Here is a 16,901-nt window from a genome sequence, read left to right on the forward strand (position 1 = left end):
GGGATAATGCTAGTGTCCACTATATTCATCTCTTCCCCTGTCTGGTCTTTGGAGCATGTCCACTAAATTACCACTTTCCTGATGTTTAGTTTATACAGTTCAGTAACTTTAGTTGTAAGCTCTATATAATCCTTATTTATTTATAAAACCAATCAATTTTGGCCTGCTTTCTGCCAATCTACTTGTGTTGTTTTAAGTTGTATATCTAGGGTAATTCTGTAGATCTGACCATAAACCAATCAATTGGCCTGCCTTCTGCTAATCTTATCATGTTGTTTATTTTTACTCAAAAGGTAAATAAATGACGCACCACATTAGACAGCACAAAGGCAGATCTGAGCATGAGAAAGAGAAGGAAATCATGAATTTGATCTAACCCACCTCAGCCATGAGATGGTAAGCTTCATAGCAGCTACCAGCCGGAGTACTGCTCCTTGACTTGTGCTACCTCCCACCTCGGTGCAGCTTCATGCAACACACAGCAATCTTCATCACGTGATATCTTATTAAATTTCTGTTCTACTACAGAAACTTAGAATGGAGGTAATCTGAAATAAAACACTAAATAACTATGTCACCTTAGTATCTACAGAGGAGCAAGAAATTTGCATATTAATTAACATAGGATGGTCTAACTCAGTCAAATCTGAAGTTCTTTGTCATTCAAAAATTTACTGCAACAAATTTAGATTTAGCAATTAAAATTAGATTAAAAACTGGAAGGATATGTGGAGTACAGACCTTCATCGGAAAAGAGCAATTGTACGTCAAATTATTTCACTAAGTCACACCCTAATAGGCATTTCAAAGCATTGGATGATGACTTTCCTCATAGGAGATATATAATTTACAAAATTTCGAGGTGACATGGATATTTGTCATACGGCACAATTGCAGTCATCGTAACTAACTTGACAACTAAGAGCAAACAGATTGAGGTGTTGAATTTTTGACACGTCTTACATAAAGATAATGTGTGTGTGTGTGTGTGTTGTGCAGGGTCCGGAGAAGGGTCCGACCACTTTGAGTCTATATTACGCAGCCTTTCCCTACATTTCTGTTTCGGTAGGAGGCTGTTTCCAGGACTTGAACCCGTGACCTCATGGTCACAAGGCAGCAGCTTTACCACTGCGCCAAGGCTCCCCTGCTCTTCACTTCTAACTTAACCGCGAGAAATCTGTCAGAGTTTGTGCAGTTAGTTCTACATTCAACAATTGCTGCCCATTGTTTTGTTAAGCAATGCAATGGTTACTGAACACAAAATAGCAGATCGGATAAACAGAAAATATAACAAAAATTTGTGAAAAAATACACCTAATGTAAGGATAATTGTGATCGTTATCTCTTACTCCCTCTGTAAAGAAATATAAGAGCGTTTAGAACACACCTATTTTGCAGATATAAATAAGCACTAAACTACAAGGAACACCAGATACATGGTTCATACTATCACATTATTATTTTTTCAAAATGGTGTATGATCACATTATCAAAAAACGGGTTTCAGTTCACCAACACGGAAGCAAGCTTTTATCAGCACACATTTATGAAGAGAAGAACGTGCCTTGAGAATGCATCACCAATTCACCACAAGAATTTTACTTTGTTCACACGGGGGTAAAAGGCTAAGCTCTCCTCATATAACATGGGAACGAAAGGGATAATACTAGTGTCCGCTGTATCCATCTCTTCCCCTGTCTGCTCTTTGGAGCATATCAAACTATTCTCTGATGAAGTTGAAAGCATACCGGGTCTATTGCTGACAACCGGTACCTGGTCAAGAGAATGCAAAGTTTCAATTGTTTGCTCCACTGGATCATATAGACCGATTTTCCTCCCGGTGTTGAGCATGATCCTCCCATTATCGGGGTCAATAGCCAATGGCACCACAACATTTGTCTACAGGGAGTAGCCAGGACATGCTTTCAAGTGAATTATGCATGCTCTGCTCCATTGGCCATGCTCTAGCTTCCACACATCTAGAGTGTCTGCTGCCGGGTCTGCTAGAACAGCACACAACACTCCGGCGAGCTCAACCAAAAACGCACGGCAATGGTTTCTGCTATGCCATCTCCCAAACCATGAAGGGCAAGGGACGACCTGAAACATTTTTGTAGTGATGTCGAAAGAGACAACGGCCCATTCCCAGCTCTGTCCCAACCTTGGTTCACTCATCCAGTACAGAGTAAATTGCAAAAAGCCACCACAATTGCGGACCCTAATTCACAAAACCACCACCATTCGTTTTTTTTTCAAAAAACCATCAATATTATGCTGACAGTTTTCAAAAAACGTTGATAGCTCGATTAGGAAAGTTTAAGTGGAAACCTGACACCTGGGGCCTGCTGTCAGGTGCCACGACGCTACTGGTCAACCACGTCTCCCCTGACCTTTCTCCACCTGCAGTCGTCAGGAGAGGTGGAGCGCCTCACACCTCCGTTACACGCACGATCCGCGCTGGCTCCGTCCAGCCGGACCCCTAGCGCATGAGCCTCACAGCGCCGCCGCCTCCGGCCCTCCCTTCTCTTCCTGCGACGCTGCTCCCTCGTGCTCGTGGCGCAACGGAGCAGCATCTAGCCGGCCGCGAGGCAGCTCCTGCACGGGCTCCTGGCGCAGCTGACCAGAAGCGCGGCTGGTCACGGAGGTCGCCCGAGTCGTCGTCGCCATCCTCCTTGATCTCAGCTCATATGGTCGACGTCGCCATGTCAGAGATGTGGAGGTGCATCTCGTTGGAGTTAGAGGAGACGAGGAGGCGCGGTGAAGCGCTCTGGACGAGGCGGCGGAGCGTTCTCAAGCCGCCGCCACCTGCTACTCCATCCAGCCGCCACCCGCTGCTCCCTCCGGCCGTCGCCACCGGCTGCTCCGCTGCCGCAGCAGAGAGCGGAGAAAGAACGACAGGGCGCCGGCGGCTTGCCTCGCCTCGCCGGAGCCGGTCGGAGGTTCGGCGCGGGATCCTTACGGATCGGGACGGCGGCGGCTGTTGAGTGGATCGGGGCGGCGGCGGCGGCTGTTGAGTGGATCGGGGCGGCGGCGGCGGCTGTGCAGATGGGGACTGCGAGGGCTGTCGTGTGGACGGTACGGGGGAGTAGGACGGCTATGACTGTATTTTTTTAGAGGAGAAAAAGATGACACCGACATGTGGGCCCATATCTATTTTAAGGTCAACTAATCTCTAGTCAAACGCCGTCAGTTTTGGTTGCCACATCATTGCTTACAGTGGGGCCCATATCTCAGTTTTAGAGTCAGCAAGTGTTTATCTAAGCGATCAGCGTTTTTTTAAAACTATCAGCACAATATTGGTGGTTTTTTGAAAAAAAAAATAATGGTGGTTTTGTGAATTAGGGTCCTGAATTGTGGTGGTTTTTTGTAATTTACTCTCCAGTGTTAGACTGTATTTACATATAGCTTCTGTATATGTCTTGTATATTGTATCGTACACCTTGGTGTACCCCTTATATATATGAGATAGCCACACCCTTAACGGGTGTCGGGCAGTTTCCCAAAACCCTAAGTTTTACATGGTATCAACCCTAACCGATCCTATTGTCTTCCGCTGCTGCTGCCGCCGCCGCCTCCGCCGCCGCGATCGCGCCCAACTCCGTCGCCGCCGTCGCGCCGGCTTCTGTCACGGCGCCTGCGTCGCCGTTCCTCTCCTCGCGTCCCCTGGTTTCGGTCTACACCGGCCAATCTTCGATGGTAGGCACCTCCTCGGATCAGCCACCGCCGTCGTCACCGACCGCGCCTCCGCCGACCCTGGGGGATCCTTCGTACACCGGTCCGTGGATGGGATCGGCCACCTACGCCCCCCACGGGGCTGCTCCACTCCCGCCCGCAGGCCCCTACGGGGCGGTGCCCGTCCCCGCTGGATCGACAGCCTACGGCTCGTACGGGGCTGCTCCACTCCCGCCCGCAGGCCCCTACGGGGCGGCGCCCGTCCCTGCCGGATCGGCGGCCTATGGCCCCTACGGGGCCGCTACTTCATCAACGGGCCACTACGGGGCGCCGCCCTACGCGCCCGCCGCGGCTGCATCTCCTGCCGCTGTTACAGCGGCGCCCTACGCGCCCTACGTGCCTTCACCTGTCGCCGCGAACGCTGGGCCGGATAGGGCCCCGCCGCCGCCATTGCCCTACGGCGGCTACTACCCTCCGGCAATGGTTGCATCTGGTGGATCATCTCACATGACCTACTACACGGCGCCTCCTCCTGCTGATCATGCCGTGGCCAGCACGCCGTTCTACTTCGCGCATCTGATCCCAGTGAAGCTGACGACGGACAATTATCTGTCCTGGCGTGCACAGGTGTTGCCACTTCTCCGCAGTCGCTATCTGGAGGGCTACGTCGACGGTTCCTTGCCGTGTCCTCCACCACATCACCCGGCATACCATGCGTGGGTGGCTCAGGATCAGGCCATACTTTCGGCGATCCAGTCGTCGCTCACCGAGGCGGTGTCCTCCTTGGTTCTCTTCACTGCCACGTCCCAGGAGGCGTGGTCTGCCCTTCACACTAGCTTTGCATCTCAGCAGCAGGCTCGTGCTCACACTCTTCGTACGGAGCTGGGAGAGACCAAGCTTCTTGACCTCAGCATTACCGGCTACTTCGGCAAGATGACGCGTCTCGCAGACACTCTAGCCTCCATTGGTCAACCGCTTCGCAAAGAGGACTTCACCACCTTCGTCATGAACGGTCTGGATGACGACTATGATAACCTTGCTGAGAACATCAATGGCCGTGATACTCCACTTGAACCCCGTGAGCTCTAAGCCCGCCTCCTTGCCACGGAACAGCGCATCAAGTCCCGCCGTACCAATCCGAGTTTCATGGCTGCCAACGCTACCACTCGTGGAAAAGGGAAGCCCTTCAAGTCAACTGCAGCGGGCAAAACAGCACCATTGACTTTGCCGGCTCCGCGGTCGCCTGCCGCAGCTCCTTTCCCCACGACCGGGGGTGGTCGTTCATGTGCCTGTTGCCCTTCTTGTGGCGTTCAGCTCCCTTGTCAACTGTGCAACATCCCAGGTCATGTTGCTTCCCGCTGTCATCGCCGCTTCAAGCAGGACTTCCTCGGCGTCGGCAACAATGGCAAAGGCAACGAGAAACAAGCTGCCTGGGCCACTCATGAGCCTGCTCGTCAAGCAGGCCACACTACATCATACCCCATTGATCCAACATGGTATATGGACACAGGCGCTACGAATCATTTGACGGGTGAGATGGGCAAACTCTCAGTTCAGGAGCCATACCGTGGTAATGATCAGGTTCACACCGCCAGTGGAGCAGGTATGCACATATCACATGTTGGTCAGGCCTCTCTTTTAACTCATAAACAGAAATCTCTCCATCTTCGTAATGTCCTTAGAGTTCCTTCTGCTACTCGTAGCCTATTGTCTGTTCCTCAGCTTACTCGTGATAACAATGTTTTCACTGAGTTTCATCCTTTTTATTTTTTTATCAAGGATCGGGCCACGAGGGACGTTCTGCTTAGAGGTCGCCTGCGCGATGGATTATATGCACTTGATCTGCCTTCTGCCCCTCGAGCACTCACTGGTGTCCGTGTATCGCCTACTCATTGGCATGCACGGCTCGGCCATCCTGCCACTCCCATAGTTCGTAGTGTTCTTCATCGTCATAGTCTTCCCGTTGTGTCCAATAAAGATGTTGCCACAGTCTGTGATGCCTGTCAACAAGGCAAGAGTCATCAGCTTTCGTTTTCTGATTCGAGTCGTGTCGTCAAAACTCCACTTGAGCTTATTTATTCTGATGTATGGGGGCATGCCCAAACTTCTGTGAGCGGTCATAATTATTATGTCAGTTTTATTGATGCTTATAGTCGGTTCACTTGGCTTTATCTTATCAAACGTAAATCCTATGTGTTTGATGTGTTCCTGCAATTTCAAGCTCATGTTGAGCGTCTTCTTAAGCATAAGATTATTCATGTTCAGTCAGATTGGGGGGGGGGGTGAATATCACAACCTCAATTCCTTTTTTAATAAGCTTGGGATTTCGCATCGCGTGTCTTGTCCTCATACACATCAGCAGAATGGCACGACTGAACGTAAGCATCGTCACATTGTCGAAACCGGTCTCACCTTACTTGCTCATGCATCAGCACCTTTTCGTTTTTGGAGTGATGCTTTTTCTACTGCCTGTTTTCTCATAAATAGGCTTCCTACACGTCTCCTTGGGATGAAAACACCACTTGAACTATTGCTTAATGAGGTTCCAGATTATACTTTTCTCAAAGTTTTTGGTTGTGCATGCTGGCCTCATCTTCGTCCTTATAATAAGCACAAGCTCGAGTTTCGGTCCAAACTTTGTGTATTTCTTGGGTATAGCTCTCTTCACAAAGGGTACAAGTGTCTTCATATTCCATCCAACCGTGTCTACATCTCGCGTGATGTTGTGTTTGACGAGAGTGTATTCCCGTTCTCGTCTTTGTCCATAACTCCCACCCCTCCAGCCTCCTCCTTGTAATCCACCTCTCCACTGCCTGCTCAATTTGTTGATATTGCATATTCTCCTGCGTTGTTGCCTAATCATGCTGCAGGAACGGGTCGTGGAGTTCGCCTGGAGTTGCTGGAGGAGCCAGAGCCATCAACTGCACCCGACGTAGCGAATGGCCTTGTGCATGCGCCATGCATGCCTGGACTGGGCGCCTCAGCGTCGGCTCCGTCTGTGCCGGCCTCTTCTGAGGCTGGGTCGGTTCCGCCTAGGCCGGCCTTGCCCGGGCTGGTCTCCCCTGCGTCGGCCTCCCCCGAGCCGGTGATTCCATCGGGGCCGGCCTCCCCCGAGCTGGTGCTCCCATCTGGGCCGGCCTCTCCTGAGCCGGTGAGCTCGCCTGGGCTGGGCTGCCGCGCCTCGGTTGGCCTTGAGCCGACTGACTCGCCCATCCAGTCGAGTCTGTCGCCAGGGTCGGCCTCGCCTGGGTCGGCCTCGTCCTCGCCTGTCGCCGCTGCATTGTCACCGGCTGCGTCGGATACTTCTTCATCGCCGGGGCCGTTGCCACTGGTTGCACCACCTGCGGCCGTTCCTCTTCGACCACATACTCGCAGTCGATACGGTATTGTGTGTCCCAAGCAACGCACAGATGGGACGGTCGCCTGGCTTGCGGCATGTGTTGCTCATGTCAAGGAAGATCCTTCGGCTGAACCGCGTCACTTCCAGGTTGCTCTCGGGATTCCTCATTGGCGTCAAGCTATGGAGCAAGAGTATCAGGCATTGTTGACAAATGGTACTTGGCAGCTTGTTCCTCCGGTCTCTGGTGTCAATGTCATTGATTCCAAGTGGATCTTCAAGGTTAAGAAGCATGCTGATGGTTCTATTGAACGCTATAAGTCACGGTTAGTGGCGAAAGGGTTCAAGCAAAGGTATGGTCTTGACTATGAGGATACGTTCAGTCCGGTGATCAAACCAACAACTATTCGACTTCTGTTGTCCTTGGCTATTACTCGGGGCTGGTTTCTTCGTCAGCTGGATGTTCAGAATGCCTTTCTTCATGGTGTTCTGGATGAGGAGGTTTACATGCGTCAGCCCCCTGGTTTTGTTGATCCTGCTCGTCCTCATCATCTGTGTCGCCTGGTCAAGGCGCTCTATGGGTTGAAGCAGGCTCCTCGTGCTTGGCATGCCAGATTGGGCTCTGTTCTTCGGTCGCTTGGTTTTGTTCCCTCTACTGCTGACACCTCGCTCTTCCTTCTGCATCGACCTCAGGTGACGATGTATCTTCTGGTATATGTTGATGACATCATCCTCATTAGCTCCTCGGATGCTGCTGCTGACCGTCTGATATCTTCCTTGAGTGGAGATTTTGCGGTGAAGGATTTAGGAACGTTGCATTACTTCCTTGGGCTGGAAGTTTCACGTTCTTCTGCTGGCTTGACACTCACACAGCATAAGTATTCGATGGACTTGTTGCGACGGGCAGGTATGCTTAAATGCAAACATGTCATGACTCCTATGTCTGCTACTGATCGTCTGTCTGCGTTTGATGGAGATCCTCTCACCTCTGATGACGCCACTGAGTATCGTAGCGTTGTTGGTGGCCTGCAGTATTTAACTATCACTCGGCCAGATCTCTCATATGCCGTCAATCGTGTCTGCCAATTTCTTCATGCTCCTCGGACTTCTCATTGGACAGCGGTGAAGCGGATTCTTTGTTATGTTTGCTTTACTGCCTCATATGGTTTGCTCCTTCAGCCAGCACCGTCTCCTACGCTTTCTGCTTTTTCAGATGCTGACTGGGCTGGTAATCTAGATGACAGGCGATCCACGGGGGGACATGCTGTCTTCTTTGGTCCTAACTTGATCGCCTGGGCTGCTCGCAAACAAGCTACAGTGTCCAGGAGTAGCACTGAAGCAGAATATAAAGCCGTTGCAAATGCTATAGCTGAGATCATATGGGTACAGTCCTTATTGAGAGAGTTGGGAGTTCCTCAAACTCAGCCGCCTGTCCTTTGGTGTGATAATATTGGGGCTACATATCTCTCATCTAATCCAGTGTTTCATGCTCGGACAAAGCACATAGAAGTTGACTATCATTTTGTACGGGAACGTGTTGCACAGAAGCTACTCCACATCAAGTTCATCTCCTCCAAAGATCAACTTGCTGACATTTTCACGAAGCCTCTTCCACAACCTCAGTTTGTAGGCTGCAGGCGCAATCTTAACATACTTTGTACTTCAGGGCATAGTTAAAATTGAGGGAGGGTGTTAGACTGTATTTACATATAGCTTCTATATATGTCTTGTATATTGTATCGTACACCTTGGTGTACCCCTTATATATATGAGATAGCCACACCCTTAACGGGTGTCGGGCAGTTTCCTAAAACCCTAAGTTTTACATCCAGTACAGCACCCCATCAAGATAGGCAGGCGGCATATCACTCACGGGTAGAGGTGGTACCCAGTTCTGACGGGCAGGATCCCGGGAGCCGCACCACCGTAGCGCGCATGTCAAGTGATACTGACGAGATTTGAAGTCCTTTTGGTGATAGAAGATTTTCACAATAACATGTTCACGAATCAAGGGGTCAAAAGTCAAGCCGACATTCTTGTTGCCGACGGTAAAAGCATGCTCTTCTGCTTGAAGCATCCTCCAGTGTAGGCCCAAAGTTGGCCCCAAGTTAGAGTAGCACCAGAAAAAACCTGTACATGGGTTGCAGATATAGTCCTTTGTCTCGGTGCTCACCAAGTTCAGCCCATGGCAAGGCTTGGAGCAAACCACCTTCGTATCAAGCAATCGACTGTGACTAGGAGTTCCTGGGAGACATCCATTCAAAGGAGCAAAACTGAAGCCCAATTGTCCAGTGCCCTTGCCCACAAGCATGACCTTGGGCCTTCTGTCGATGTTCTTATGCTTAAAGTACGACTCGATAAAATTTTCATTCTCAATCAATCTGAGCCACTGCTTGCAGACCAATTTAGAGTGTATTGCTGATTTAGCTGGGAGGCGGACTAGGATCTCTCTAAGGGGAGTGCTTCGGTACAACCCCCCCCCTCCCTTAAAACGTATAGTGGGTAATATGGTAATTTCACATTAGGTATAGGAATACCCACCCGACGCCGTACGTCACGCGCGACGTCGTACGCCCGCCCGCGTATGCCGCATCCGTCGCTGTACGCCCGCCTGCCCACGTACCCGCATCCGTCGCCGTACGCCCTCACGTCTCGACGTTGGCGTGGACAGTTGTTGGAGGAAAAAAAAGACACGGTAGCCGCCGACGCCCGCCGTCGAAACCCTGAACCCTAACGCATCCACGCCGTCTCCATGTTGGCCCCCATCTACACGAAGTCGCCGTCGCCCGAGTCGCGGCCCAAACAGGCCGCCGCGCGTGCCCGCCGCCGCATTCCATTCCCGTCGCCCAGATGGCCGCCCACCCGCGATCTACGTCGCCGCCTCCCTCCGCGCACTACGCCTACTACGACTAGCCATCGTCCTCACGCCGTCGACACCTGCCTCCGCCGGCCAGCAACGTCACGCCGTCATCACGTTCGTCATCGGAGGAAATGGATCCGGCTGAAATCCTCGCCACCGTGCAAGAGGTTGGTTTGAGACATTGTTGTGCTTGATAAGATAGTTGTTTTAGGGTTGATGTTACACGGCGTTTGATTCATCGCACAATTTTTTTAACTATATATAGTTAGAGGAGGAGGGAGATTATGATGGTGATGATTATGGCGAGGACAACGAAACCTCGTCACGGAATATGGATGAACCTCGTGAGGAGAACTACATGAGTTTGGATGAATCTTATAGTGGCAATGTAAGTGTGATCAATGTTGATAAAACAATAAATATGAGGGGGTAAATATGATAGACCGCACGGAAAATTTAATATTTTTTTGCATGATGCAGCGACATGGCGATGATTATGATGATATGGATATAGATGATTCATTTGCTGAAAGTGCACTCCGGATATGTTATTAATAAAATCAGAGAAGAAATGACATAATAACCATATGAGCGCTTACATGTTTTTTTTGCAATGCGCGCAGATGGACGAGGACGGGGACTTTGTGAGGAATATTGTGGACGATGAAAGTGACAAATCGCACGTTGATGCATCTCATGATGACAGCTCCAGCAAAATAAGTTTTGAAACTTACATCACTAAAGTACATCTTAAAATTATAACTGACTGGCATAAATGGTTTAATGCATTAATTTACACGGAGATGTAGATGGTACAAGCGGGAATGATGAGCATGTTGGTGATGATCTGTTTAATTTTGACATCGGATTTGATGAATATCAGCAAGAATCATTGGACATGCATTGGAAGGTCATGAGGAAGACGTTCAAGTCACTAGGAGATGCTTACAATTTCTATAATCAGTATGCGTACGAGCGTGGTTTCAGCGTAAGAAAGGACTCACTTAAATATTCGAAAGGTCCTGAGGCAACTAAGCGCTTGAGAAAGTATGTGTGTGCGAGAGCTAGGAAACGACAGGCAAAACGTTGTACAATGGAAGGCAGGACCCGCAGGCTGAGAGGGGAGACTCGTTGCTTCTGCGATGCGCATATAACTTTGAAACTTGATAAAGAGCGTGACGTTTGGTATGTCAGCAGTTTCAATGATGATCACACTCACGTTCTAGCTAGACCGGATGAAGTCACGTTTCTTCGGTCTCACAATCAGATAAAAGAATATCAGAAGGCTGAGATCTTAACCATGGCAGGTGCTGGAATCAGGAAACATATGATTTATGATCAACTCGTTGCGCGCTCCGGGTCATATGCAAAGGCTGGTTTTGGGAGGAAGAAGCTTTATAACATGTGTTATAGAGAAAAAATGAAGTTGCTTGCACAAGGTGATGCAGACACTGCCATTGGGATCATGATGACCAGAAAAGAGAGAGATCCAGATTTCTTCTTTGAGCACACCGTCGATGATGAAGGAAGGCTGAAAAACATATTCTGGTGTGATTCTCAATCACGTCGAGACTATGTTGACTACGGTGATGTGACAGTCTTCGACAACACATACAGGATGAATAGGTATGGCATGCCATTTATACCTTTTGTCGGTCTGAACAACCACCGTTGCACCACGGTATTCGGTTGTGCTCTTGTGTCTGACGAGACGGAAGATACATATGTCTGGCTGCTTCAGACATTTTTGAGGGCTCACTGTCAGAAGAGGCCCAGGTCAGTAATTACTGATGGAGATGTAGCTATGATTAAGGCCATAAGAAAGGTACTTTCGGAGGTTTGGCATCGTCTTTGCTCGTGGCATATTGAGAAGAACATGCAGAAACACCTTCATCATAAGTCTCTAAAGGAGTTCAGGTCTCTACTTTATTATGCCACTTCAAAAAAGGTATTTGAGGAGAGATGGGCAGCGTTTACCGCCAAATGGCAGTCGGAGAAAACAAAGACATGGTTACGTAGGATGTACAAGAAGAAAAGGTTTGGGCTGCATCATATCTGTCAGGTGGGTTTTTCTTAGGTATGCGAAGTAACCAGCGAAGTGAGAGTCTGAATTCATGCCTTCACTTGCATCTAGACTCCGGTATGACTATTGTTGATATGATTGTGCACTATGAGAACTGCATAGTTCGTCTCCGTGAGAATGAGGCGCATGACGATTGCACAAACTCACAGACAGTTCCAGTACCAGTATTGGATGAGTGTAAAGATATTGAGAAATCAGCTGCCCGTGAGTTCACTGCGGCAAACTTTTATATCTTGCAGGAAGATATGAAGAAGGCACGGGAGCTAGAGGTCCTTGAGATACTGAGAGGAGCAGACACTCACAGATTCATACTGACATGGAAGAAAAATAGAGATATCAGATTCACCGTGGACTACACCCCAGGTAACTTAGAAGAAACTATGAAGTGTAGTTGCAGAAGCATGTATCGCAAAGGACTTCCTTGCAAACATATTCTTCACGTTCTGATTCAGCTACGCTTACGTGAGATACCTAAGTGTTTAGTACTGCGGAGGTTGAGCCAAGTTGCAAGGGATGGACTTCCCGTGAAGCGCACTAGCGATCTGCTTGCATGGGGATGGGCAGGTGCAGGGGACAGAGCTAGGTACATCGAGTTGACTATCTTATCTGCTGAAGCAACTCATAAAGCATGTCATAAACCATTTTTATTCGACAAGTTGAAGGCGGTTCTGAGGGACATAATAGGTAATGATTACACTGAGGAGGATGAGCCTGGTGTGGAGGTACAATTTGTGAACGACAATGCATTTGAGCCTAATCAAGATCATGGTCTTGTTCGTGATCCCGCAAAAGTTAACACCAAAGGCGCACCAAAACAGAATGTTAAAGGCCGCTGTAAGGATGGTCCTGATGTCACTAAAAATGGGCGACCAAAAGCTTTTGATGAGAAAAGAAAACGTCAATGTGGACTGTGCGGTGTTACGGGTCATTATAAGTCCACGTGCCCTCAAAATCCTAAGTATGATTTTCTTATGTTATTGTATATGTTATTGTTCAAACCGAATTTATTTGTTCATTGTGAATTAACACATATCTTATTGTTATGTAGGAACTTTGCTTAACTTGTGGAGTATGGAAGATTGGTTCACCCTTTGATTGAAGACAGTTTTATTATGGATGGCTATGGAAGATCGTTCCACCCTTTCATTGAAGACAGTTTTTTAATGTTCTATACATTTAATCTTTCATAATTGTTATAATATGTTATATCAACTTATTTTACTTGAATTGCTGGTCCGTACAAACAACAGTTCATAAGTTCGCATTTGAGGTAAGATATTAAAACAATATGAAAGTATTTACTCACCCGTCTTCTTGTTGTGGGATGTTATACGTTTTGATAGGCCAGGTAGACACATCCGGAAAATTCACAGCACCGCTCGCATTCGCATCACGTATGTCATATCCAAGTTGATTTTTCTGTTCATATACATAATAGCACGAAAAGAATTTAACATAGTTCAGTTACTAAATGATAATTTCAATATGCTCATGTAAATTTATGCCGTACCAGCTCCTCAACTTTTTCTGTAATTTCACTGTTAAGTTCGGGTCCCATCAAAGAATCAAGAACCCTGGAACTCTTCCTTCGGGCGATGCATGACAACCGAAACCCAGTGGATATTTCCCTTATTAAGAGGAATATAAAGCTGCATCACAACGAAAATATGATGCAATCAACATATACTATCTTATTATTTATATCCCATATATGCATATTTTAAGGCAGTTGAACTTACCTTATCTTTTTTAAAATACTCATCGGTGCATCTATTCAAGGGTCCATTCTTCTTCGCCACAACTTCGTTGTCATTTTTCCTCCCTGGGTGTCCGGTCTAAATTCAAGTAACCAATTGACCAGCCAGGTCGGCATTATATGACGATCTTCACCAACAACTCCCAACAGATACGACGAATAAGCATTGATAACCTGAAAATAATTTAAATGATGTATAACAATTCCAATTTGCATTGAATGCTAATAGAAAACAGAACAATAACTTACATCACTGGTTAGCCATTCATGGTCAAGAATCTTACAAGCCCTCTCTGCACTCAGACCTTCGCTCATGCCATCATTGAATATTTCCTTCTTTCTATGTTTTGCTGGCCGCTGATAAGCACGAACAAACTTAACACTAGCTTTAATCACATCGTATTCTTCTTCAAAGACTTCTTTCTCGAATAGTTCTGCAATACATGACGGTAATATGTTAATAATTCAATGATAAGTAGTAATTTCAGCTCGAAAATAATATGATAAAACTCACTTGCTTTTGCTGAACGCTTTGCACGCTTTGTAGGTATAACGAGAATATAAGGAGACTTTATAAGGTTTGATCGTCTCCGCTTCCGTTTCCCTACACCCTTCTCCTCTACCTCATCTTCTCCAATACAATCTACCGATCCACGTGATGCGATTTCATTTGTTCCTAAAGATGTAACGGATTTCTCATCAGATACCTCAGGAACTTCGATAGGATCTTCTTCATCACCCTTGAAACTATCGAAATATTCAGGTGTGCAATAATAAGGTGTCTTCTCTTCAGAATCATTAATATCATCTTCATCATCCTCTTGCACATTCTTTTTTCCCGGTGTTTCGAAATTCTCCACGTCAGGATTATATACAAATTCCTTACGAGGTTTTCCACCATAGTTTCTACTTTCATTATTTTCAGCATACTCATTCTCTTCTTCTTTTTCACTATCACCGGCTTTGTAAAATACAACGCTTTTGTTCAATTTCTCTATGACCCTCTGTGATTAAAAATTAGTTGTAATTAGTTATGTGACACATCGAAAACCATTGTGAACGGCAAAATCAGAAAACTTGTACCTGTGCGCATAGCTCCGGCATACGAAGCATATCCTTACGAATGTGCTTCAGCTCAGTCAAAATCCGATCCATAATAGGGTTCTGGAAGCTGAAGCCTCAGATGTACTCACGCCTGTTCTCCTTCCAGTAATGTTAGACTTTCTCGTACTGGATATCTTTTTCTTTTCAGCCTGTTCCATTCTTATTTTGTTTAAGCGGTACTCTTCAGTAATGGTGTCATCGATCTACAACATAAAGAATTATACAATCATATTTAATTAATAATTAATTGCAGACTTTAAATGGAAAAATAAATATTTAACGTATTATCATTCCAACACCACGACCATTTTGAAAGTCATACTTGTCTCTTTTCTCCGCTGCCGCTTCTGTCCAATTCCTCATCAAGGGGCTCAACAACGCTAAAGGATCATACTTTGGACCGGTGCTTGGCTGCACCTTCTCCCAATATAGATACTGCAAAACAAACACACAGCCATTTAGCATGTGTTACACTATTATTACATAATACAACTATTCAATTTTAAAAATAAATCATACCTGCAGAAGTGCTAGGTTGCCACGTGGCCATTCCCTAACACGACCGGGCTGCAAGACCGTACCAATCTCCGACAAACAAAACCGCAAAGTGAATGCGTTCCAGTTGAACTTTTTTATCTGCCTGACATCTTGCACTAGTGCATAATAATTCTTCGGAATGTACTCATCAGACACTGATGCAATTATAGTCCCTAACAGGACGAGAAACGTCATCCAAACAAATTCATCGTCCGCATTTTTATTTTTCACAATCTTCTCAATAAGATCATCAATCAATATTTTACCATTCTTCTTGTTAACAAAACTAGCTGGAATTTTTTTATTGCTTTGCCTTGGTCCATACTCAAAAAACTAGAAACATCAACTCCTTCATTCTTCAAACCAAATATAGTAAACACATCATCAGGCCTCAATGAAATCAACCCTTTTTTCCGGCTGCCTCTTGCACCATGAATTTTTTACTACTAGGATTGTAACCTTGAATCATAAGCGCAAGCAAATTATCACGCATCTTGACCAAAGGTATTCGTAACATGCCCTCCATCTCCGTTTCGTAAAACGTAAATCGCTGACTTGATGTTAATTTATTAACAAGAGTAACCCATTTTTCTACAGAACATGCAATCACACCATCGATGTCCATACTGCATATAAAAATATCTATGTGACGTTGCACGCAGCTAATGTGTTATATAATGTTGAAAATTTTAAAATATATACCTGCCCGACGGCGACTACAGCGGGCGACGGCGATCACGGCGGCTGACGGCGGCGTCTGATGGCGTGTTCACAACCGGCGCTGACGGCGAGTGGTGACGTCGGCCGCTGACGGAGGGTGCTGACGTCGACTATTGCTGGGTGACAACGGGCGTTGACGACCGGCACTGACGGCGGGTGGTGACGTCGACTAGTATGGGCTGACGGCGGCGCGACGCTGTCGGGCGGGGAACGACAGTGTGGGCGGCGGGCGACGGGGATCAGACCGGGCGTGTCGTCGGCACGTACGACGCAAAAAGGGCATGGGCGACGTGATTGGGCGACGTGCGCGTTTGTCGGGAATATTCCCTCGGATAGCGACGGCTCGTGCAGATATTGGGTAGATATTTTGCTGCGTCGGGCCCACGGCGATTATTAAGTGGGCGACGGCCAGTCTACAATATTGAATATGTATTTATTTATTTATTTGTATAATTTTGTCATTTAGTGTATTTTTTATAAACTTTGCATGAAAATAAACATGTTTTGTGCCCAATTTTTTTTCACGGGCCATAGTGACCATGCAGGGCACACACGCAAAAATTTGCCGTGTTCCGAGTCCGTATGGATTTTCTACGATTTTCCGGGCCGAAAACCCCTAAAATACTGTCCGGACGTGACGCAACTTGCGTTCGTTGTCGGATTTCGTTCATTTTGGCCGTGGGGTGCCCGGGTGGGGCCCCACACGCGCTGCCAAAAGTTGGGTGCATTCCGTGAAACCGCTCAGGTACTTACTGTGGAAGGGGGTGGTTGCGGTATGGCCGGAGGGGACCATCGGTCGCACGTCTCCGCTTCGCATCCGCTAAACGTGCCC

General features: G+C 47.3%; 1 pseudogene; it reads right to left on the reverse strand.

The window, feature by feature from the left end:
• Nucleotides 1-1,503: 1,503 nt before the first annotated feature.
• Nucleotides 1,504-16,901, reverse strand: part of LOC119283732 — a 20,022-nt pseudogene continuing 4,624 nt past the window's right edge.

The sequence above is a fragment of the Triticum dicoccoides genome, chromosome 1A (genome assembly GCF_002162155.2).
Source record: "Triticum dicoccoides isolate Atlit2015 ecotype Zavitan chromosome 1A, WEW_v2.0, whole genome shotgun sequence".
NCBI classification, from domain to species: domain Eukaryota; kingdom Viridiplantae; phylum Streptophyta; class Magnoliopsida; order Poales; family Poaceae; genus Triticum; species Triticum dicoccoides.